Source organism: Danio rerio, chromosome 25 (assembly GCF_052040795.2).
Source record: "Danio rerio strain M-AB ecotype USA chromosome 25, GRCz13ab, whole genome shotgun sequence".
Taxonomy (NCBI): domain Eukaryota; kingdom Metazoa; phylum Chordata; class Actinopteri; order Cypriniformes; family Danionidae; genus Danio; species Danio rerio.
The window spans coordinates 18,936,702-18,963,189 of record NC_141045.1 but is presented as its reverse complement, the minus strand read 5'-3'; the positions used below and the strand labels follow the sequence as shown (position 1 = coordinate 18,963,189).

The window sequence follows — 26,488 nt, the reverse complement described above, 5'->3', positions numbered from 1 at the left end:
TGCATTAATCACGTAATGAATGTTCACTCGTACTTGCTGTATATACATTATAACACGTCTATGAGGTATGTAAAGAACCTGGTAAGCCATAAAATCCTTTAAATCCTTAATATTTCAGCAGCACTAAATTCAGTTGACATTTTGGTATATTATTATTATTATTATTATTATTATATTATATTATTATTACAACCTGTATATAATGTTCATAGTACATCCATCTGTAAATATCACCATAGTTTTTCTATAACTGCACTTTATAACTTATACCCGTTTCCTGCACTTGCTGCTATTGCACTGCGGGTTAGACCTAAACTGCATTTCGTTGCTTTGTACTTGTACATGTGTAATGACAATAAAGTTGAATCTAATCTAAAAAATCTAATCTAATCATCTTCAGTCATGAACAATACCACACACACCCGCACTCCACTAGTGTTCACGTTTTACCAGATCCAGCACTTCATATTTGGTATTGTTTCGTGTCAACATCAACATCGACTAAGAATCTTTCAAATGACTCAGAGAGGAATCTTTTATTAAAAAATCTATATTTTTAAATAAAGTGCGCTTTCAGATTTAAACATCAGCTGGAGGTTTTCATTCAGATAAAGCTGTGATACACTGTATGGAAGGTAAGTTTCAATAGGCATGGGACGATAACCGTGTTCAAGGTATACCGCGGTTTGGAAAAGTCAAGGTTTTGAAAGCGTCAAAACATTCTGCTATACCATAAGGTATGAGTACGTAATTTTATTTACATGCTTTAGTTTTTTAGGACAGCAGGATCTCCAGCAGAAAAGATCTCAAAAGATGCCATTTTAAATTGAAACAAATGAAGACAGCAGAAGCCAATGATTCTTTTGAATTATTTAGTCTGATCTCACAGCAATTCGTAACTTTTTAATTTAGTGGCTAATTCGTATGAATTCGTACAATTTAATTCATACAATTTTGTATGATTTGCTCATCCCCCAATGACGGTTGGGTTTAGGGGTGGGGTTAGGTGCCACGCCTCCTTTTTAAAATCGTACAATTTTGTACGACTGAACTTGTACGAATTTATATCCAAGGTTATCATGCTGTCAGAATCGTATACCATCCCATGCCTGAACCCATAATAGGGGCTCTTTAAAGTGATACAAAACAAATAAAACAGACAGGATCATGGAGAAAGGTTACAGTATTTTTAAAATTGGTGTCAACCAGTGATATTTGGCGAAGTATTATTGTTCAACACTTTGTCTTCAACAGCCACAAATAGATATACAGCATATTAGGAGGGTTTCATATACCACTGTTCAAATTAAAAAGTGAATTCAATATCAACAAAACAAACATTTGAACCGCATGAAAAATTATCAACCGAATCACCAAAATGGTCTAATAAAAGTTACCTTCATTAATAACAATATTGTTTTTATTTTTATATACTTATAATTGAAGGATATTTTTTTTAAAAATCCATATTTTTTGGAAACATTTTGATAATAATAAATAAAATAATTAATAATATGATTATTATTGTTACAATAAATAATACTAATTATTAATCATGTTAATTTATTATAATTAATTATGATATATAATAACCTAATGACTTTGACACAGTTGTAAAGATACAGTTTCATTTAAATTAAAAAAATAATAAATCCCACTCATATTGGCTTTGTTGAACATGCACAATGAAATTATTTCTTGAGCTTCATTCAGCCTCACATCATAAAGCTTCAAATGAAACAACCCTGAGCAATTGAAAACTCGCACTTCTGCATAACATTCATTCCTCTCAGCGCTTTGCTTTAATGAGAAACTGATTGTGGAAACACCAGAATGCGTTTGAATAATTCAATGCTCCGTGTCATGGATTAATAGAAAGACATATTGGGAAGAAAAAAAAATTACCCGAAGAGACACTATTTTCTTTTTGCCAGTGAAAGAATAATTGTCCGTGTCGCATGTGGAACCATTCAGAAACTTTCCTGCAGTTTCTGTCAGTCATTATTACGATTGTTCACAAACGCTCTGAATTGGATTGGAATTGTTTTGTCAGATCATCATTCAGCTCTCTGTTGTGCACATCATATTAATAAACCACCAAATTATTAACAGCAAAAACATATGAAGTTATTTCTACATCAAGCAAAATGAACATCTCGGGAAGTAGAAGAAAACTTGTCCATTTGAGACACACAAATGAAGTCAGAATTATTAGTCCTCCTGTGAATTTTGTTTTCCTTTTCAAATACTTTTCAAATTATATTTCAGAGCAAGGAATTTTTCACAGCATTTATTATAATATTTTTTTTAAACCGAATGCGTGCGAGAGACTATTGATGTTACTATTATAATAATTACTATTACTAATACTACTATGTTGTTTCAAATAAATAAGCACACATTTGTTAAGTGTATAACAAAGTTTATTAGTTTAGTAGACACATCAATGGTGACACAGTGGCGCAGTAGGTAGTGCTGTCGCCTCACAGCACAAAGGTCGCTGGTTTGAGCCTCGGCTAGGTCAGTTTGCATTTCTGCGTGGAGTTTGCATGTTCTTCCCGCATTCGTGTGGGTTTCCTCCAGGTGCTCCGGTTTACCCCACAAGTTCAAAGACATGTGGTATAGGTGAATTGGTAAGCTAAAATTGTCTGTAGTGTGTGTGTGTGTGTGTGTGAATGAGAGTGTACGGCTGTTTCCCAGTGATTGGTTGCAGCTGGAAGGGCATCCACTGCGTAAAACATTTGCTGGATAAGTTGGAGTTTCATTCCTCTGTGGTGACCCCAGATTAATAAAGGGAATAAGCCGAAAATAAAATGAATAAATAGACAAGTGACACATGTCTGTTATATTTCAGGACACGTGATTTAAATGTAGTGTTGTATTGCTTATAAAAATGCTGTGATTTATTTTTTTATTGTTCAACTTTTTTATATACAGATTTTACACTTTAAATATACACGGCTTAGTTTCCTAAGTCGCTGACTTACCAAATTTAATATGGATTATTTTTTTAAATTGCTCAACGATTTCATTTTTGAGCAGCTGTTGTGTATTTGGTTTGTTTAGAATGCATTAACTTTATGGTTGTCTATAATAACAGTTTTTTTGGTGCTGAGTTTTACTAAACTGATTCTGAATGATAATTCAGATTCATTTATTTATTTCATAAAGGTTTTGCGTTTGCTGTATATTGCCGCTATTTTCATACTTAAGCTGTAAAGGAACATGTTTAAGAGTTAAATACAAACTTTTATGATGCTGAAGTAACTTTAGTTTTGCTTTTCTGTTTCTGAATATATTATTCAGCTGCTTTATTACCTAGTGATATTTTAATTTTTGTGCTGCTGGTCTGTCTTAAATAAATTAGTGTTTAAAGATAACTTTTTGTTTAAGTCTGTTTTCTGTTTTAATTGTGAGAAAGCAAATTAATGAAAGCTGTGAAGCTGATCAACAGTGTATTCTCCATGCAGCACTGAATTAATGTTGTACGGGCATTAAGGGGAGCATTTAAATGTTCTCTGGAAAACTCAAAAATAACTTTTAACAGTAATGCATTACTTTTTGGTGTAAATTAAAAATAAAGTAAAATAAAGTAATTGGATTACTTTTTGAATGAAGTAACTGTAACTATTTATTATTTGTCAGTAACTAGCACAATACTGGTCATGACAAAAGCCCCTCTCACAAAGTGATATCCGTAAACATCTGGAAAATTACCGGTATTTTCAAAAAAGTGCTGTTAACACAGACAAGGGACGTTCTGGAATTTTTCTGAAAAACACCATTCACGCATCCATTTTATAATACTGGTAATTACTGACATCATTAACCAGAAATGAGCTCTAAGTGGCTGCACTTGTGTTTGTAAACAATTACAATTTCTGTGGATGGATAAGTATTGTGAACAACTTCTATGAAAACATAAGGAGAAACACTTTCGCATGTCGCCTGTGCTGGTGCTCACTGGAACATTGCTTCACAAGCACATGCTTCAACCAACTGAAGCCTAGCTTCAAACAAACAGAGGTTAATCGATATTTTTTTACAGTCAGCATTAAGGAGGACCATCTATATGGAACAAAATCAATGCAGTCCTGAATTAAAAAGCTTGTTGAATATCACAAACTGAAAAAAATAATACACCGTATTAACAAGTTCTTGCATTTTAATGACTTGAATTCCAGGGTTTGTATTTTTAGGTCCTGAAATTTAACATATCTGTTTATTTAAGCTTTGAATATTTCAACGAAAAATATTTCAAACAAGTTTTCATACTTAAAAACTCAATAATTCATATTCAATTTTCAGATTTCACTTACAAAATATTCAATACCCTTTAAAAACACGATGTATAATATTCAACAGGTAATTTTCAGTTCATTTTATTTCAGTTCAAATATTCGCTTCCATAAATTCACTGGATCAAATTCGACTGTTAAAATTCAACATTACATCCGGGAACTGCAGGAAAAGCAATAGATTACAGATTGAAGATCGCCAGCTGCTCTAGCTTTCACCAGCAGGTGGAGATGGAATAATGTAAGATTTTTAACCCAGTAAACAGGCGAGACAATGGCTATTAAAGGCACAAAAGTAGCATTTAATATTAATATCAATGCTTTGGACATTATAAATGATAAAAAGTATGAGTAAAATGAGTAAATGAGGTTTTAGTCATCTATATTTGCCCTTATGTAACGGAAGCCAGCTGGTGATCGCGTAAAGCTCACTCCTCGGATCCAGGGACAGACGTTGTTCTGCAATCTTATCGGAGCTTGTCTCCCATGCCGGCTCGCTCCCTGCTCGGACCGGTGCGGTTACTTGCACATAAACCGTCTTTTGATGAATATGATGTTACACATTTTCTATCTTTATTGACTCTTTCTTCCATAGACGCGAAGTATTATATTGAAAGAATATAAACGTAAGAGAAACAGGAGAGGAAATATTATAATTATACAAAATAGATAAACATTGACAGGGCTAAGAACAATTACGAACAAAGATATTCAAAAGCAGAGAGATTTTATGAGAATGTCACACAAAACAGCTTACTTAGAACTGTTAAACAGTGTTCAGGTATGATTTAAGGTTGGTTATGGATGGGGCGTGTAATTTAAAATAATTTAACAAAACGTGCGAATGCATTAAAGGAGCGTGTCTTCAGATATTATTTAAACGCAGCTATGTCAGGATTGGGATAGGTTATATAATTCCATTATTTAAATTATGATTGTTAATATTAATATTTTATGACATGTATTTGGGCTATTGCGCTTAAATAAGTCATCCTTCTAAATTAATATTTCTATTTATCCTTTTGAGCTATCACTTTGCTATCGTCTTTCTCTTCTTTTTTTCTAATTATTGGGGTTCTGCCACGGTTAAACGTTTGCAAAATGTCTTAGTTTGTCCAGATTATTGTTTTATTGTTATGTAGCCTATAGGCGAGAAAAATGTATTAACGCAAATGTGGCAATGTCGCAGCCAATTATAAGTAATAAAATGAGTCGCCTGTGGTTTGATAATAGGCAGTTATAACTGACTTTAATTTGTTTTCAGTATTAAATGAGAAAACCATTATAACTTTTCAGCAACCGTTTGTATTTTATGATTAGCAATGTTGATCTTTTTTGCAGTTATTAAACATATAAACTTATTTAAACTGGTTTAAATTTAATATAGTTGTCACTTCAGCTAGTTTCATAAGATTAATGTTTGGAATGCGTGGTTTGACATGCGTGGTTGAGGGGTTCCTGCAAAGCAGCTCTGTTCATCATTATGGGATTATTACTGAGCTGTAATCGCCATCTACTGGAGAGAATGTATTTGCTCATTTATTCTATTAACTCTTTTCTGCAAGTCTGTTTTATGATTTCACAAAGTCAAACAATTATGTTTTTATTTTATATTTTGAGATGATCATATTTAAATAAACAATTGCTAGGGTAGCTAATAGTTTCTTTTTTCTTGTTTAAAAAAAAAATCAGTAGCCTATAAAATCATAATTTTTGCTTGACAAAGTTATTGGTTTAGGATTCTGGATGCATTTTTGCTAAATGAGTGTTGGATACTCTCACACTAGTTAAATCGATTATATTATCAGAAATGACAGATATAAGAAATCCATTAATATTCATCACTCTTTTTACAATTATACAAGCAATTTCGCGCCGACGTCACCTCCACTTTCGTAAATGGTAAACAGCGAGGTGTTATTTATAATCCCAAGCATGACATGTCATGATAATAATCGAAACACTCTTGTAGGCTATTCTTATGCTTGGCCAAATGTCATGACTTTCACTTTTATTTTACATTATTATGCACAAGCCCAGATATTATCTGAAACTTCGGAAGAATTCCTATCATATATTGGCAGCCATCCAGCATCTCTTAACCAGTTTGATATGCGCCGCTGGCTCTGACCGGCCACCGGAGCTCGCGGCCACTCGTTCGTCTTTGTCGTGTGCAAGCCACACCGCACATGCATAAAAACGTCAATCATTTCATTCATTCATCAATTCATTCATTTTTCTTCTGCTTCGTCTCTATTTTAGAGGAAAAGAAATATTCTGGACAAACTAAAGACATTTTGCAAACGTAACCGTGGCAGAACCACAAAAAATAGAAAAAAAGAAGAGAAAGACGATAGCAAAGTGATAGCTCAAAAGGATAAATAGAAATATTAATTTAGAAGGATGACTTATTTAAGCGCAATAGCCCAAATACATGTCATAAAATATTAATATTAACAATCATAATTTAAATAATGGAATTATATAACCTATCCCAATCCTGACATAGCTGCGTTTAAATAATATCTGAAGACACGCTCCTTTAATGCATTCGCACGTTTTGTTAAATTATTTTAAATTACACGCCCCATCCATAACCAACCTTAAATCATACCTGAACACTGTTTAACAGTTCTAAGTAAACTGTTTTGTGTGACATTCTCATAAAATCTCTCTGCTTTTGAATATCTTTGTTCGTAATTGTTCTTAGCCCTGTCAATGTTTATCTATTTTGTATAATTATAATATTTCCTCTCCTGTTTCTCTTACGTTTATATTCTTTCAATATAATACTTCGCGTCTATGGAAGAAAGAGTCAATAAAGATAGAAAATGTGTAACATCATATTCATCAAAAGACGGTTTATGTGCAAGTAACCGCACCGGTCCGAGCAGGGAGCGAGGCGGCATGGGAGACAAGCTCCGATAAGATTGCAGAACAACGTCTGTCCCTGGATCCGAGGAGTGAGCTTTACGCGATCACCAGCTGGCTTCCGTTACAAAAGGGCAAATATAGATGACTAAAACCTCATTTACTCATTTTACTCATACTTTTTATCATTTATAATGTCCAAAGCATTGATATTAATATTAAATGCTACTTTTGTGCCTTTAATAGCCATTGTCTCGCCTGTTTACTGGGTTAAAAATCTTACATTATTCCATCTCCACCTGCTGGTGAAAGCTAGAGCAGCTGGCGATCTTCAATCTGTAATCTATTGCTTTTCCTGCAGTTCCCGGATGTAATGTTGAATTTTAACAGTCGAATTTGATCCAGTGAATTTATGGAAGCGAATATTTGAACTGAAATAAAATGAACTGAAAATTACCTGTTGAATATTATACATCGTGTTTTTAAAGGGTATTGAATATTTTGTAAGTGAAATCTGAAAATTGAATATGAATTATTGAATTTTTAAGTATGAAAACTTGTTTGAAATATTTTTCGTTGAAATATTCAAAGCTTAAATAAACAGATATGTTAAATTTCAGGACCTAAAAATACAAACCCTGGAATTCAAGTCATTAAAATGCAAGAACTTGTTAATACGGTGTATTATTTTTTTCAGTTTGTGATATTCAACAAGCTTTTTAATTCAAGACTTTAGGCATTGATTTTGTTCCATACATCTAGCAGCTAAATGTGTCTGGAAAAATATTCAAAGGCATTTTATTTTATAAACGGCACGGATGTGAGTGCTTCTGAGTGTTCTGATTGGCTAAAGTAAACGTCTCACGTCAGCGCATTCTAAGCGTGAACATGCTTTTTTGGCAATTTTCTTCCTGCGTTCAAACAGCGCTGCAAATTACTGGTAATGTTACAACTTCTCTTTTCGGAAAATTGCCTGAACAAATTTACAGGTTTTTCTAAAAGGGCCTGTTCACAATTACACACCTTTTCAGAAAATTGCCGATATTTTTCCGGAAAGGTCTGTATGTGTGAAAGGGGCTAATAATAAAATAAATCAATTATTAGAAATAGGTTATTAAAACTATTATGTTTAAAAAATGTGTTGAAAAAAATCTTATTTCCGATAAACAGAAACTAAGGAAAAAAATAAACAGGGAAGCTAATAATTCAAGAGGGCCAATAATTCTGACTTCAATTGTACATAGCATTAAGCACAGCATTAAGAAACGGCTAGTTCGCCTCACATACAAAGCTAGCATGAAGTTATTGTGGGTATCACACTTTTCAATTATCCAGAAGAGCTGATAATTGTGAAACCAGTCTCAATTTCACACTCTGCAGGGTTGCATGAATCCCAGCTGTTTGGCAGTTTAAGCTTGACTCTGAAAAGCTTTTAGCGCTCTTGTTAGAGAAGCTAATGTATGTGGTGCTATAAACTAGCGCTTGGCATTGATGCGGTTTCATTTCTCTAGTGATTTACTGTGATGTGTGTGAATGTACTATGTAAGGAGTTTTGGACAACCTGATGTTATGTTGTAAGGATATATTAACTATGCTGATTAATTCATTAAACTTTTATTATTAATATTATAATTTCCAGTTAAATATATATATAAATATGAGGAAGGGTGTGTAATAGAAATATTAAAAACATAAGTAATATATTTTGATATTTAGGGATTTATTAAGGATGATATGTTAAAATGTTTGACTAATTAAAACGTAGTCAGGCTGATAAATAACTCAATTATGATAGATAACTCAAACTATTAGTCAAAAAATTTTAATTTGTATTTCTGCACACCCTTTTCACACAGACAGACCATTTATCAGTCATTTGTGCATGAACGTGAAGCATGGCCACCTACAGTTGACAGAGAGCAACATCAGGTAAACTCAGCATCAGCCTGAACTTCTTACTGAAAAAAAGAAGTGTCCTTGTAGCATGAAAATAAAGATTGCTTTTGAAAGGGCTTCTGGCAAAAATGCAGAATCAAAACGTTTCTAAATCCTAAATCAATAGAGTTTTGTACGCTGGAGGGAAGTAAGGTTATGCAGTTCAAAACCCTGACCTGGGGTGCGTTTCCCAAACAATGACATATCATAGTACCATACATTTTTTTGGAAAAGAATGATGCAGTGACGAGTGTTTTCCAAAACTGTAGTTGCTTTATTGCAAATCCATCAATTAAACCACGTTAGTAATAACAAAAAGCGTCCATAATGATGCTCTAAACAGAGTAAAGTAACTAGTTCTTTAGGAAAACCACATTTTTTTGTACAAATTATATTGTTTTACATGCACATACATTTTTAAAAAATTCTATATTTTGATAAAACATGCACTCGCTTTCTATATTAAATGAAATATATGTATTGCTCATATAGGGCCAGTGTTTCCTTTACAAATATTATTGTGAATCTGCCATATTCTATTCTAAAACATAAAAATCACTTAGCTAACACTCTAATCTCATATATAAGTTATAAATCATTAGGCTAATGGTTGTAATTATATGTAGTAGTATGTAGTTGTAGTATATGTAGTATATTTATATATTAAGTAGTATTATTACTATTTTATAATAATAATAATAATCCTACTGAAAAAAAAATATTATTATTATTATTATTATTATAAATTTATTATTATTATTAAGTAGGATATTGTTTATTTTTTAAAGTCTACTTTCACAATTTGACACAAATTGACAAATCTTCTAACCAACAAGCCCATCTCATATAGGCGTACAGTACACATACATTTCTTAATAAAGAACCTACTATAAATATAAAGCATTATTGTAGGCCATATATTATGTTTTCACAAATATGGAGACAAAATTTAAGTTCCACTTTTAAATAATAAGTCACCTATGGCTTTCGTCATGGGCCGCGGCTGTGTTCAAAATGGTATCAATTTCAAAGTGCATTGCGAAGGGAGCATGATTGTCATCATAAAGATCGCTAAAACTGAACTGTAAAAATACTTTGAAAGAAAATTACAGCTAAGAATAATGACTTTAATGTTTTCTTTTTTTAATCATTCCAAGTTTAAATGTTGAAACATTCTAAACGAATAGGGCATAGGAGGGATAACTGGGAAAAGAACACATCCAGGAACTATGCTACTAACTACAGCTCAAGAGGAGTAGTTGGAAATGCACAAGTTTGCGGCGCAATTTGCAAATGTTCGTTGGAATGACGGATTTGGGAAACGGCAAATCAACAAACTATGTTTGTAACGATGGAACTTGCAAACTTAGTTGGCTAATGAGGGTTTTTAGAAACCCCAGAAGAAAACACCATGGCTAGACAGGTATGTTTTAAAGTGTTCTCTTTTTATAAATAGTCAAGGAGGTGTTTTTCAGTCAATGAAAATATCCAGTGAAAGACTGACTATTTTCAAGTTCATAGGGTATCTTTTATAGCATCGATAATATAGTTGGTAATATAGACCTAAGCATTCATTTAGTTATTCAACTGTAAAAGGAGATAAAACAAGCGATACGTAAGGATCAGTGAGCATAATTCCAAATAAAAAGTCACTGGTTGTCTTGGTAACGTAAGTTTAATGAAAAAAGATGGCAGGATATTTCTGTTTTTAGCACTCCTATTTTTTCTGATTTTATTTATTTGAATAATGAAGCATAAGTAAATAGTGCCATTATGCCTAACCAGCTTTACCGAGGTGAAGTTTGATTTATATCCGGACATCCATTCGTTTTTAAACAGTGACAGTCTGTGACACACTCCCACTCCAACATTAGTCTAACATTTCTTTCTAATAGCGTGTAGGTTTGACTTCAAAACAACATAGCACTATCTAACTGACTGTAAACAGTGTTGTATTTTATAGTCATTGGCTGATTATATGATTTTACTATTTAGAATTTGCAAAGAATACTACTATATTTAATTATAATATTAAGGACAAAGTCTGATTGTGTGAATATAAAACTAACTTTACCAACTTTAATGCCAGTTTTGGGGAAATATAATTTTTGCACCCCGCTGGCCTGTCAACAACTACGCTGTACAAAATCAATGTTCCCATAGAGCTTTCTAACTGGTTAATGACATGAGCTAGTGTTATATAAGGCTGTCTATGGTCATCTATTCAGTGCACGTTCGTGACTTCAAGAAGCGTGGCTTTGGACGGCAGGGGAGGGACGTGTTTTTTCAAAACTATTTTGCTAAGATTAGCATTTTGGCAGATCACCTACAGCACTTTTATTTGTTATTATTATTAGGGCTGGGCCGATAAATTATATTATATCAAATCGCAATAAAATTTATTTTAAAAACAATAATAAGCTCTGGATTTTTGCAATATATAAATCTAACAGCCAATCACACAGCAGAAATGTGCAACAATGTTAGTCAAAAAGTGTTTTAATATTAGAAATGTATCGACCACTGAAAATTTATTATCCGAAAATGTTATACCACTTGATAGACCCTCTAATTTTTGGGGCTTCAGTCATTTTTGGGGTACTCTTTTAAATTTGGAAGCATTACCAACTTACATAGAAAATATATCTGTATCATTTAATAAGAAAAATAATTATCAAGATTGCATTTTTGCCATATTGCCCAGCCCAAATTATTATTAACTAAAAAAGTATTATAAAATTAGATAATGAAATCGTAATAAATATATAATAATAAGATTAATATTACGATTATTATAGTACATTTAAAATAATAGTGAAAAGTAAATGCATAATCAAAAATAAAAATATTTTTTAATGTATATTTAAGTAGTTATATTATCAATATAACATCCTGATGTTAAAAATAAAAATAATTTGTTTTACTGAAATTATTAACATTAATAATAATAATAATAATAATAATAACAACAACAACAACAACAACAACAACAACAACAACAACAACAACAACAACAACAACAATAATAATAATAATATTAATAACATTAATAATAATAATAATAATAATAATAATAATAATAATAATAATAATAATTACTATTATTATTAAAATACTTTAAGGTAAAACAGTATTATAAAAATAGAATTAAATAATTAATATAATAATAGGATGAATAAAATAAATTAAATATTCAAATTTGTTAAATATTAAATGTATATGTGTATGTGTGCATGTAAAATCTAACTATGCTACAAATAAAGATTTAATTTAATTAATTAAACAAATGAATAAAGATATTAGCTTGGGAAAGAAGCTGCAACTGTTTCATATTTTACTGCTAACTCTGCCCTCAAAATTCATCAAATCACACATTCCTGTCCTTGAATCACTAATCGCTGATCCGTTTTAGACTCAAACAATTCACATTTCTCACGTTCGTTCTGCAGTCCTCTGTCCTTGACACCAGCCTTAGAAAAGGCAATAAAAGCTCAGATTCTTTTCTCCGCGTTTCATTAGACTTGCTGTCACACTGATAACATTCACCAACTCGTATTAAAAACTGTACAAAATTAAAGGACCAACAACAAAAAAGGACGCTTGGGTTTTTCAGACGCTTTGAAATCAAGCTTTTGTTAGCATGAACAGCCGTGGGCTGCGCTAGTAATTGCATTAGCGGGTGACCTGGAGATCATCGCCTGGATTTTTGCTGAATGTTTATGTGCAAATGAAAGCACAGGCGGCCCGGATGGCCCCGTTAATGGTCAAAGTCACATTAGAAATGGACTAGATGACAGTGAACGTCCCTCAGGTGAAATAAAGCATTACTAGAGCTGAGCTATTAGCAGGCTTAGCATGAACGCAAGACTGTGTTTTTATTTTTAAAGAACGGCACTTTTGATGATTTCCTTGCAAAATGAATGCTCATGGGGTCATTTTATGTTGATGATAGTATTTATAATGATGATGATTACTGTTAATAAAACTGTTATTGGTGATAAATGTATGTTGTTAATAAAGAAAAGCAGGTCCCACTTTATATTAAGTGGCCTTGACTAATATGTACTTACACAGGAATTAATTGTTTGTTACAATGTACTTGTTGTGTAAATACATGTATTTACTGTGTACTTATGCTTGATTAAATACATTATGTAATTACATCTGTAACTAACTTTTTTAATTACATTTTAAATAAATACACTGTTGACCATCTTTTACACCTTAACCCACCCTTAAACCTATCATACCACCAAACCTGTCCATAACCCAACCTCTCTCCCAACTCAAAAGCACCACAAGTGTTCTCAAATTCATTATTAACACGGTAAGTATATTGTATTTATTATTTGGATGCAAGTACATAGTAGTTAAGGACACTTAATATAAAGTGGGACCGAAAAGTATTATTAAAGTATCAACATTATTATGATGATCATAATAATAATGTAAAAAATGTATAATAATTATCATAATATTTATTAATAAACACATTGATTTTAAAATAACATATAAATAAATTAGCATGCAGTTCGCAAATGTCAATGATGACAAATTAACTATTTAATTATATATAATCATATTCACACACAGATACATATTTAAAGTTACAGTTTTATGCAAAAGTTTAGGCACCCATGCCCTAATAATTTTTAGAACTTCAAGCCATAGCCTGCTAGCCTTTCAAATCAGCAATTTAATGTGAATATATTTTATACCCTAGGAAAAAAGCAACATTTCAGTTCTGACATAATTTTTTTTTTTAAATCAACAGGTGCAATGCAATTTATGTCATAACAAAAACAGACAGATGCATACATTTGGACACCCCAACAAAATAATGACATCAATATTTTGTAGAGCCACCTTTTGCTGAAATAACAGCCTGTAGGCACTTCTTATAGTCAAAAATAAGTCCCTGAATTCTTATTGAGGCATTTTTTACCATTCTACCTTGCACAGTTTCTCCAGTTCAGTCAGAGTTGATGGGTGCCGAGTGTGAACAGCATTTCAAATCAATCCATAGATTTACGATCATGCTCAAGTCTCGGGACTGGGATGGCAATGTTCCAGATAGAACATTGTATCGTGTCTGACCATGAATTCCTTGGTAGATCTGGAGCTGTGCTGTGGATCATTGTTCTGCTGAAACATCCAACCCTGCTGTAACTGCAGCCTCTTAACTGATTCTTGAACATTATTTTTCAGAATCTGCTGATACTGGGTGGAATCCATGCAGGCTAATGCAGCCTTCAACTCTAACAATGTTTCTAGTACCTGTACTGGCTACAAATCCCCACAGCATAATGGACCCTCCACCACATTTTACAGTTGTGAGCAGGTTCTTCTCCGGGAATGCTGTGTTTGTTTTTCCGGCATGCAAAGTACCCATGTTGTGGCATCAGTCTGCAGTATATATTTTCAAAATGATTTAGACTTGTCCAGATGAGCCATTGCATACCTCAAACGACTCCTCTTGATGACAAAATGCAGTTTCTTCTGTATCACCTTCTATTGAGCTGTTCTTTGTAAAGTGTGCTGGCTAGTGACACGATCTACAATGACAATGAATCAACTATCTTAAATATCCTTTTTCATATTTGGATTGACCTGTGTTAGGATTGTTGAGGCTCACAGAGTCACTCAAATCATTTTTGTGTTGAAATCAATCAGCAATAAGTGACTACAGGTTTTGAAATCCACACAAAAAGGAGGGTGCCCAAACTTTTGCACAGCCTATTTTTTTGTTTCAATTGAATAATTTTCAATATTGATGATGACATTGTTAATGAAGAAGAAAAATATTATAATATTATCAAAATAACATTATTATGATAATGAAGAATATTAATAAAAACAATAATATTAATTATTACTTTTACTCTTATCAAATTATGTTATTAAACAAATTATATATTAATATTCTAAACAAATTATTAATAATACAAAAATGAATTAATAAATATATAATATTGAAAATATCAAATATGGCAATGATGACGAATAAATATACATACACATATATACATATTTAGAGTTATATGATAAAAAACTGTTCTGTTGATTATGAAAATAATTATTATTTTAAAAATAAAATAAACATTTTAATATTAACAACATTTATTATTATTATTAATACAATTATTATAATTATTATTATCATAATATTTTATACAATTAAAAGCAATATTATACATCCAGAAATGAAAGCACGTGTAACCTAGAATGCTCCCAAAGAAGAAAGAAAGAAATGGACCACATGTAGATGTCCCTCAGGTGAAATGTCTGAACCATTAGGCAGGCTTTGCATAAAGGCAAGACTATGTTTTTTTTTTTTTTTTGGCCCTCTACAGAACAACACTTTTGTTATTTTCCCTGCAAACTAAATGACTTTGGCGTCATAAATCAAACGTTACAGCTCATTGCCTGTAATTTGTACATGCAAAACACAATCCTGCAGAAAAGATGATAATTATGGCCTTATCCTGCGCCGCCACTTCTGCCAAACAATAAAAAGCCACTAAACTCACAGTCAAGACGCTCTCGATCAAATCACTGAAGTGACCTTGCAAATAGAATAGCAGGAAATAACAAAGTGCACTCAAAGGCAATAAACACTATACAGACAACACAAAGAAAAGCACTTCTGCATTATATAAAACATTTGCATATAACGTCATAGAACAAGAGAATGAAAAATCATTTGCTATGAAAATGTATTTAAAATGTAAATGAAATCACAATTTGCATAATAATCCAAACAATCTCAATTAATGAAGATCAATATTTAGATGCCCAAATAAAGAACAAATGTAACAAAGTTGTGTGTGTATATATGTAAAGTGGTGTAAAAAAAAATATTTGCCCCTTTACTGACTTCTTATTAGTTTGCATGTTTGTCACACTTTAATGTTTCAGATCATCAAACAAATTTAAATATCTGTCAAAAGAAAACACAAGTAAACACATGATGCAGTTTTTAAATAAAAGTTGTTATTATTAATGAAAATCAATATCCAAAACTGCACTGCCTGTGTAAAAAAAGTGTTTGCTCCCCATTAAAACACAAGTTTACTCTGGTTCATCACACCTGAGTTCGATTTCTCTAGACACACCCAGGCCTAGGCCTTGATAATCTGGTACCCAGATTACTGCCACACCTGTTCCCAATCAATTAATCACTTAAGGAACTGTCTGACAAAGTGAAGTAGACCAAAAGCTAGATTTCACAACAAATATAATGTAAATTAATGGCAGATTTTCATTTTTGTGGGTGAACTAAATTGATTAATTTCTTTTAAAAAAATGGATCAAGTAAAGCATAAGGCTGTCACACAATTGCTAAATGAACTTTTCTTATTTACTCACCACCTTATCATCCGAGATGTTCATGTCTTTCTTTCTTATATCAAAAAGAAATCAAGTTTTTTGAGGAATACTAGTTTTTTCCAACTATGGATGTCTGTGGTGCTCAGAGGTTTGAACATAAATTGCAGCTTTAAAGATCTGAGCAATAAGAGTCTTCCTTAGCGAAACAATGTCATTTTCATAAAAAAAAAACATTAAGTACTTTGCCTGTATGCAAGGCTAAAGGGTTCAAACCTCTGAGCACAATAGACATCAATTTTCTAGATTTTACACTGATCTGATGATTGATAATAAAGCTTGTTGGCATGTTGTCCAGGGAGAGAGCCCTGAGCTTATAAGATCCTCGAGGGAGTTAGATCTCAATGAACTCCTCCAACTTATTAATGGCTAATGGCAGATTCTAAGGATAGCTATACTACTTACTAAGTTCTTGTCTATAGTGCCAATTTGGTATGGTCAAATTACTTGTACTGAGTATTTTTGGACTGTGGAAGGAAACCGAGGAACCCAGAGGAGAACATGCAAACTCCGCGCAGAAATGTAATCTGGTCCAAACTTTTAACCAGTGACATTCTTGCTGTGAAGCAACAGTGCTACTCACAGGGCCGCCGTGTCGTCCAATCTAAAAGGAGTGGGGGGGGGGGGGGGGGGGGGGGGTTCTTCAAGACAAAGATACCGAGGTAAGAAACTCAGTGAGTTAGGACTCGACTGATAGGTGAATCATGTGTTAGCTAATGCAGGATGAGCTGTGGGCAATCTTGAGCATGTGCTCCTCTTGAAATCAGTTTATAAAGAAACTTTACATATTTAGAAAATAATATTTTCCTCAAAAACCACACAAAAATGAAAATTTAAAAATGAAAATTCATTTATTCTCTTTTTTTCCTGTTGCATACAGAACATATACTGAAAAATGTTGGAAACTACTGACTTATTTGTTTTTCTTACTATGAATGTCAGTGGTCAACGGTTTCCAACATTGCATTCAACAGAAAAAAAAAATAGAAATAAAACTCAAATTGGTTTGTGAAACCTCAAGGGGGAGAAATGATGTTGGAATTTTTATTTTTACTTGAAATCTGCACTAGTTACTATTGAAAAAAGAACTTAAAACCTTGAATGACATGTTGATGAGTAAATTATCCAAAATTTCAATGTTAAATGTTAATTCTTGAAGTGAGCTAATCCTTTAAAGCTGAGCATGACACAAAGAAACGTCTATTTTTGTTTGCTAACAGCATGACGCTTCAACTTTTCCCCAAATGCATCCAGACAGTCACACAAGCCTTGTTGCAATGCAAACACAATAGCTCTCCAGCTCCAGCACCATGATAACAAGAGACAGATCCGCTGATCTGTTTTCTGCTTCTGTTCAGCAAGCATTATTGTCCTGATGCACACAACTTGAGCACTATTGTCAGGAAGAACTCTGTGCGGTGCATATGTGATTAGAGTTTTAAGATGCCTCTCCTGCTGTGGGAGATATATTCTTGCACTCTCTAACCAGTGCAAAGGTTAATAAAGTCACAGCGAGGCATTTGAATCCAGTCCCTCAGGTGTGTCTGCTGGGTAAACCATGGTCCGGGTCTATAAAATCCTCATGGGTCAGTGTGTGAAATGTCCTGCTGTGACAGACAGTCGCCGCGGTTTGTTTTCTGCTCCATGATGAACCTAAAGGCTCTTTCATAGTTTTAGTCATGCTTCATTTGTTACTTCTGTTTACATTATCTAAAAGCATGCACAACAATGTTTACCTAAAACACAATCATTTTATATAACTGTTTTTAACCCCTTAACTGCTGTCCTGCTGAAAAAAGTTTAGTTGAATAAAACAAAAGTAAAATTCCTTTGTGTTTATAAAAAAATAAAGCAATAAATGTGTATTTTATTATGTTACATAAAATATGTATTTTTTTTTTTACAAAACCTGTTTTAGCCTAAATTCAGCAAAATCTAAACTAAATACCTGAACAAATTATATTCCAAATTTGAACTTGATATCTCAAAAAAAAAAGAGCTTTTAGTAAAATTTTGTTTAGCCGCAGTACCAGACATGACCACCCAATTCCATTGGTGATCATACAAGGGTGTCCCCTATTTCTGTATATGTTTTGAGAAATATGAACCATATTTTTTTCATACTTTTGACAATATTTGTAAAGTAGACATCAAATTCTAAAGTAGTGTGGGAATTTAATTTGAATTTAGTCTCTAAAAAGCATCTTAAACTTTTTACATGTGGATTGCTGTAGCAAAGTAAAGCTTTACAACTCTGATGAGAATAATTGTTGCAATTAATAAATAACTGTTGGTCTGTAATATCTATTAAAATCTGGATATGGAAACTAGGACTTTTAAACTTTTAAATGATTTATAGTTTATCATGATTGTTTTACGATTAGACTGCAATATTACAGTATTCCGCTTCCTAAAGAATAAAATACAACAAAACAACAGCAACTTATGAATTCAGAAGAGTTAGACCTTTCTAATGAAATATAGTTTGCCATGATTATATTAGGATTTAATTGCAAAATAGCGAACTTAAGCATCCCATTATAGGGGCAGTGACAGTTAGGGAGTTGTTAAAGATTTTTTAATTTTTTTTATCCATATAAAAATACAGTTTCAAATGTCAAAATGTCCAAATGTCAATAATTATGCTTCACTTTTTTTTAAAAACAAAAGTGGTGGAAAAACAATTATACCCCGACACTATTTTTGTTATTTTTGATGTCAGTAGTGATTATATAGGACACATTTCACGTTGGCTTAGGACATATCAAGCCAACAGCAAACAACTAGTGCCGTCAAATAACAGCACTGATGATCGAACACTGTACATGAACACACCAACCAAACAGACAGCAGAAGAATGAAAATAGATATAATAGTCTAAAATAGTCTATCCAGACCCACAGATGGCAGTAACTGTTTTCCCATTCCATAAATGCAAAACAGAAGATGAAATGCACACAGACAAAAAGTAAACAAAGCAGCGTTAAGTAACATATTCACCATAATTTTCAATCACCTCAGAGGAAATTTGCTTTTGCAAATATGCCTGATAATCTAATGATCCAAATCGTTTGCAAATATTTGAGAAATGCAGCAAAGTTACAGTCGGCCTCTTTGTGTTCCTTCTTGACTTGATTTGTTTACTTGCTATGTGACTTCAGTTTTTTCATCTCCCGCTCTGATGCCTGCCTGAATAACCAATCAGAGTTCTCTCTTCAATTGGGAAAACTTGATCTGACGATAACCTGACAAGAGATGCCGTGTGGAACACATCAAAGCAACAAGCCAGACCAACGCAGACCAATGGCCCCACAAAGCTCAACAGCCGACTGTTAGCCTATAGAGTTATATAAAAATCAGCATGCTGTGCTGATTTTACCCAACTGGGATCGACCCTCTTTTTTTCGCTTTCTCCTTCTATATTACTTTTCCTTCCCATAAAGAATTAATAAGATTTTTAAACCTGTTTTTTTTTTTTCCTGTTGAACAATTAAGCTATAAACCAGTTCCCATTAGAAAAACAAATACTATGGAAGTCATTAGTTTCTGGTTTCCAACATTTATCGCTTATAATCGTTCTTTATGCTGCACTCATTGACTACATTTACATGGACATAATTATTCAAATTATTTGGACATAATTAATTAATTATTTTTGCCGAGTTCAGACTGCATGATTTTCAAAGTAGTCGTGTCACAGATGTTTTCACACTGCATGACTATCTGGGCTAGCGTTTCGTCGCTGCTTTGTTTACACTGCAAGATGGATCGGCGACAGGGACATTCACATTGCATGACTTCACTATAGTAAGAATCGCCGACAAGTTCGTCCAAACTACGTCTCACAGCTAAAAACACGTAGTATATCTTTTGTTATTAACTACATAATGAGAAAGAAGCGGGAATTAGCCATTTCTCCTCAACGTTGATAATAAACTAATTTCTTTCTGTATGAAACGTCAAACAGACACAGTTGCTCCTGAGTCCTGTCAAACCTCCACTAGTTTTTCCTCCATTTCGTGGGTCCAAATAAACCAAAAATGAGCGCTTTTAACTTCTCCCCCAGCCTCCCGCTGGCCTGCAGCAGGTATACACACAGGTACACACAAGTAAGCTGCTCTCTTATTGGCTGTAGGTGATCGCTGATGTTATTTTCAGTCAAAACTCAATTCACACGGCATGATTTGAATCGCCGACAACTCCATATATTTAGCACGCCAAATATCTCGCAGGCATCGGCGACTCATCGGCGATTCTCTCAGATTGCGTCTTTGAAAGTTCATACTGTGTGATTCTCACTCACGTGCACGAGCAGTGATTTGCCTGTGATTTCAGGCATTTGTCTGCGATTTCTCAAAACCTGTCGGCGAGCCAAAATCGGGGCTAAAATCACGCAGTCTGAACTAGGCATTAATCTGATTAAGACAATAATATGATTAAGGCATTTCCATGAGTTGCTTTTCGAGTACTCCTTTCATGATCGTGTTTTAAATGTTATAGCACATAATTCGATTAGTATTGTCACGACACCACGCTATCCACATTTCCTTTAGAGTTTTGTGTAATTTCAGGTGTATCCTTTTTAATTTGTCACCTTTAACTGCAGTTCAGCACTTTCACTTTCATTCAGGAACTGTCAGGTGTCTGTGTTGTGTTCTGTGTCCTCCGTGTTTATGTCATGTGATTCCTTTGTTCTGTTTTCCCGCTGTTTTCTATGATCATAAGTTCCACCTGCTGTGTCACCCCTGTTTGGGATTTGTGTTATCATGTTCTGTGTATTTAAGTCCTGTGTTTCAGTCTAGAACTGGAACAGTATTGTATTGCCACACTCGCTGGCCAGCGTTTGATGGTTCCAGTTGTAAGTTTTAATATTATATAAAAAAAAAGTGTTTTAATGATTCCTGCGATCCAGTGCAGAGTGAAAGCATGACAGGAATATTCCATGCATGCCCCTCATGACAAACGAGATACTGAATGTGAGTATGAACTGCTGGAAGAGTGTTGCTTTAATAGAATTTGATACGCACACTCAACACTTCATGGGGAAAAAACCCTCAGCATTCTTGATGCAGGTGTTTTTGGTCCTTCACTGACTTGGTAGGTGCAGTGTGTGTATAGACCAGTGCTTAATTTGTAAATTGCAAGGTCCTGAAACAGTTTAGGAAGTTAGATGTTTCGTGGACATAGTGGAGAGCGGGGGTGGTTTGTGGGATTGATTGGGTGGTGTCGCAGACCAAAGTGAAGCGGGACGGGGCATTGGGGGGAATGGGGGGAGTGTCGTGGACGTGTGCATGTGAGGAAGGGAATCGGTAAAATGAGGTGCTGGATCAGATTTCAAAAGTTCTGAATCTGGCTTGTTTCAGCACAAATTAAGCCCAGGTATAGACTACCCTGTCACATAATGTGGCGAAAATCCTACACAACGGTAATAGTTTAAGCTGTTTGCATGTCTGTACTGTACTTTAATAATGGACTCGGCATACTGCACAGGTCTTAATCCAATTTCTGTTTAGTTCAGGTATGACTAGGGGTGTCAAAATTAATCGTTTCTTCGGTGCACCGTGATGCAGACGCGGACAATTTGGTATCGGTTCAGTAATAATCATAACCGGTTATTACTGACGTCATTTACCTCATATGCGCTCTGTCGCGAGGGAGGCGATCGCAAGTATTTACAGCGCTTTAACTACTTAAAACTCATAAACTGTGCACAATTTCACTGTGTGTGTTTGCTGGATCAGTCTTTCCCTGACATATACAACAAAAGCCCCTATTTCACTGAGATCGAGAGAATGAAAGTACTTCATTTCTTCCTCTCTCTCTCTTTCTCTCTCTCTCTCTCTCTCTCTCTCATACACACACACACACACACACGGTGGCCCATTTGACCTGCTGGCGTGCCTTTTCTTCTCCTCTCGGTTGTTTTACCACATTACTTCTGGATAAAGAAAGAGCGCGTGTCTGCAGAGTTTTCTCCACCGTGTCTATCATACATCAGCTGTGAGATCGCCACTGCCACCTGCCGATTATCAGTGTCACTCATCTGTGAAGAGCGCAGCGCGCAAAAGCCAATCGCAACTGTTTTTGTTGAGGGTGTGACCAATCAAAGAGGTAAAAGAGAACTAGACAAGGATCAGAAATTGAGCTGGATGTTTATATTTGTTTATATTATTTGCTTAATGACCGTTTAGTTTAAAGTTACAGTTTATATATCTGACTGTTTGTATTAAATGACAAAATTGTATTACGAATAGTATATAAATATAAATATATTCATACTGTACATTTTAATACAAGAACTGCTGCTGTGAAGAAAATATAAAAATGTGTATGAAAAGCACAGTCAATGCACCGAAATATCGAATTGAACCGAATCGATGGCATGATAATCGTAACCGAACCGAACCGTGAGACTAGTGTAGGTTCACAGCTCTAGGTATGACCTTAGTCGGATTAAATTAATCAAATTGCTGTTTACATGGTAGACTCTTAATCAGAGTATTGTCTTAATCATATTAAAATGTAATATTGGTGTTCATGTAAACATACTCACTGTTGTTCTCTAATTCTGATTGCTGCGCTTTTCACAAAGTACGTTTAGGATTAGCTGTTTTCTGCTGATGAGAGTTTTTGTCACTGCAGAGCCTTTCAGTTCAAATTATCCTAAACGTTAAGACACGTAACGTCAAGACAGATCCTGTTCAGCACTAAAGTAGAAAGCAATTCCAGCTGCAGTGGTGAACTGACTGCCCACTGAGATTCTTCACATTATCTTATACTCACGGGCATTTATCTTTTGCGAATATCCAGCCTTTTTGAGGGACTTGAATGAGTTTAGTTTATGACACCAACTTCTCTTGCTGTGGCTGTAATGGTCTCTCTTTGGTCTTTATCTGGACAACCTGCAGTCATTTTAGGCTCCGTTTACACTAATAAATTTTAGTTTAAAAACGGCATTTTAGAACGAAAATGATCCAAGTCCATATTGGCATTTCACGTAGCATTTCAAACTGCACATCACATGAACACACATACACTCTGGCATGCGCTGCAGTGCATGCTCTAGGCCAGGGGTGGCCAATCCTGTTCCTGGAGATCTACCTTCCTGCAGATTTCAGTTGCAACCCTTATCAAACACACCTGTCTGTAATTATCAAGTGTATTTCAGGTCCAAATGAATTGGTTCAGGTGGGTTTGATCAGGGTAGGAGCTAAACTGTACAGGAAGGTAGATCTCCAGGAACAGGATTGAGCACCCCTGCTCTAGGCAGTAAGAGAGTGTTTTGAGCACACCTCCCCAGCTGAGAGCAGTGCAAGTTGGACAGTTCATCAATATACTGCTGGATCTCATCTCACTATAGTTTAGTTAAACATGTCATTTAATTTGTCTTGTCTCCACCTAAAGATTCTTCAGTCTTTTGAGACTATTACTTGTTCTCAGGCAATGTGTTTTGGCTGAGCACAAAGATAAGTTACTATACTTATTTATGTAACCACGTACACTGATTCTGTACATTTAACTGATTGCTTATGCGTTTTAAAACTAAAACATATTATTGTAAACAGGGCCTTAGAAAGACTCACCATCAAGTTTGTCTGCCACGTTAAAAAAAGGTTATCTCACCCAAAAATGAAACTTTTCTCACTATTTATTTACCCTAAAGTGGTTCTTCTCTCTGTTGAACACAAAAGATATTTTAAAAAATGTTAGAAAGTGCTATCCATTGACTTTAATTATAGGAAAAGCAAACACCATGGAAGTCAATGGTTACAGGTTTGAAATGTTTACATTATTCAAAATATCTTCTTTTGTGTTCAACAAAAAAAAGAAATTCAAACAGGTTTGTGACGGGAAATGAAGGGTGAGTAAATGATGACTGGCTTTTCAGTGAACTCTCTTTTTAATTTGTGTTTTTCATAAAATTAAGTAAATGGCAAAATGATCATTGATAACTGGGAGAAATCTAAAAGTATTCTCTGATTTTGATCAGTGTTCATTTTCAAATGTCTCATTCAAGTTACATTAATTTAATGTAAAATAGCTGATTTCTGTTTACATTATCTGAAAATGACATTTTTTTAAATAATGAATTTAATTATTAATTAAAAAATAAGTCTTCAGTGATCCATCAGAAATGATTCTAATAACCATATTTGCGGCTCCAGAAGCATTTATTATTAATGTAAAAAAATTACAAGATTCTTTTGAGGTGCAGGAAGTTCAAAAGAACAGCATTTATTTGAAATATACATAATTTATATAACTGTTTAAAGTGTTTACAATAACTTCTGATCAATTAAATACATTCTATTTTTTAAAAAAAAATTAATTTAAGTACTATATTTGTAAAGCTGAAAATGAAACAACAGTATTCATCCATCTGTAAAAGGCAGTATACTAAAGTAAGCAACAGTATTAGGGCCTACTCACACTATGCCATCCGTACCGTGCCCAGGCCCGTTTCCCGGATCGTTTGAGAAGTGTGAGTGCGCTGAATCGCGCTCAAGCACGGTTCACTTGGCCGGCCCTGGCCCGGTTGGAAGAGGTGTGCCTGAGCGCGGTACACTTGGGCTTTGGCGCGGTACGCTTGTGTGTGAGCGCGAAACGCGCCAAAGCCCGAAACCGAAAGCGAGACGTGACTTTTAAGGGACTGTTTGATATGGATTTATTAATCATTCTTACTGTTCAGTGATCGCAAACTGCCGTAGTTTATTAAAGACGCAAACTCCTCACAGCACTCCAGCTGCGCGCCTTCAGCAGATCTCCTCATTCCTGCAGCACGAGAGCTTTGATTGTTTACGAGCGCCAAAAGTGGCGGATCTGTTCGGTAAAATATCTGACTGTGTCCCCGCATCCCTAAGGACTGTTTGGCGAAATATTTGACTGCATGTCACTGCATAACAAACGACTGAAAGGATATAACTAGAGAAATCTCCACTGTGCTGCTAAATGAGAGCGTATGGCAAGCCGTTTTAACATTTAAACCTTGTTCTGACTATCCATAAATATATTTAGAGATATAATTATATATTTTGACAAGTCATTATTATAATTCGACTTGTCAGAATGACAATTAGAGATATCTGCAATTACAATTGTACTAGTACGAAATCAGATTGGAGATATCTGCAAATATATTATGACTAGTCATATTCCTCCATTGACTTCCATTGAAAAATATTTGCAGATATCTCTGAGTTTTGACTCGTCAAAAATCCAATTCAAGATATCTACAACTGTAATTCGACTATTAGTAAATTAATTAGAGATATCTTCAAATATATTTGTAAATATCTCTAAATATTACGAATTAAAGACATCTGTATGACTAGTAAAACTCAGTTAGAGATATCTCTAATTACAATTGTGACGAGTCAAAACTTATTTAGAGATATCTGCAAATATTTTTCAATGCAAGTCAATGGAGGAATATGACTAGTCATAATATATTTGCAGATATCTCCAATCTGATTTCGTACTAGTACATTTGCAATTGTAGATATCTCTAATTGTTATTCTGACTAGTCGAATTATAATTATGACTAGTCAAAATATAATTAGAGATATCTCTAAATATATTTATGGAGTCAGAACAAAGATTTAAATGCTAAAAAGGCTTGCCATAGAGAGCGCTTCTGAACAGCGCAGCAGCGATGACGTAAGCGTGCCGTGGCCCGGTATGGTGTGAGCGCGGGCCGTCGGGGGAGACGGGAGGGGGGACAAGCGTGCTTTGGCCCGGTTCGAGGCAACTGTACCTAGTGTGAGTACGGCCTTAGAAACCGCAGTCTATAACTGGCCCCACTAACAGGCTGCTGACAGCAGAACCATCAAATGTTGCCTTTGTTTTCCATGGAAGGAAATAGGCAATACTTACACAGCAATCTGAATTCGGACAGAATATCTACAATATATCTGAGTATAAAATTATATGATACTGTTATCTGTTAGAAAACCCTGTGTTGTAAAAAATCCTTTCAATCTTTAATGCTAATGTCAAT

At 34.1% G+C, this 26,488-nt stretch overlaps 1 protein-coding gene across 2 annotated transcripts in view; it reads right to left on the bottom strand.

The window, feature by feature from the left end:
• galnt18a (UDP-N-acetyl-alpha-D-galactosamine:polypeptide N-acetylgalactosaminyltransferase 18a) overlaps positions 1-26,488 on the bottom strand; it is a 146,414-nt gene that overhangs the window by 104,006 nt on the left and 15,920 nt on the right.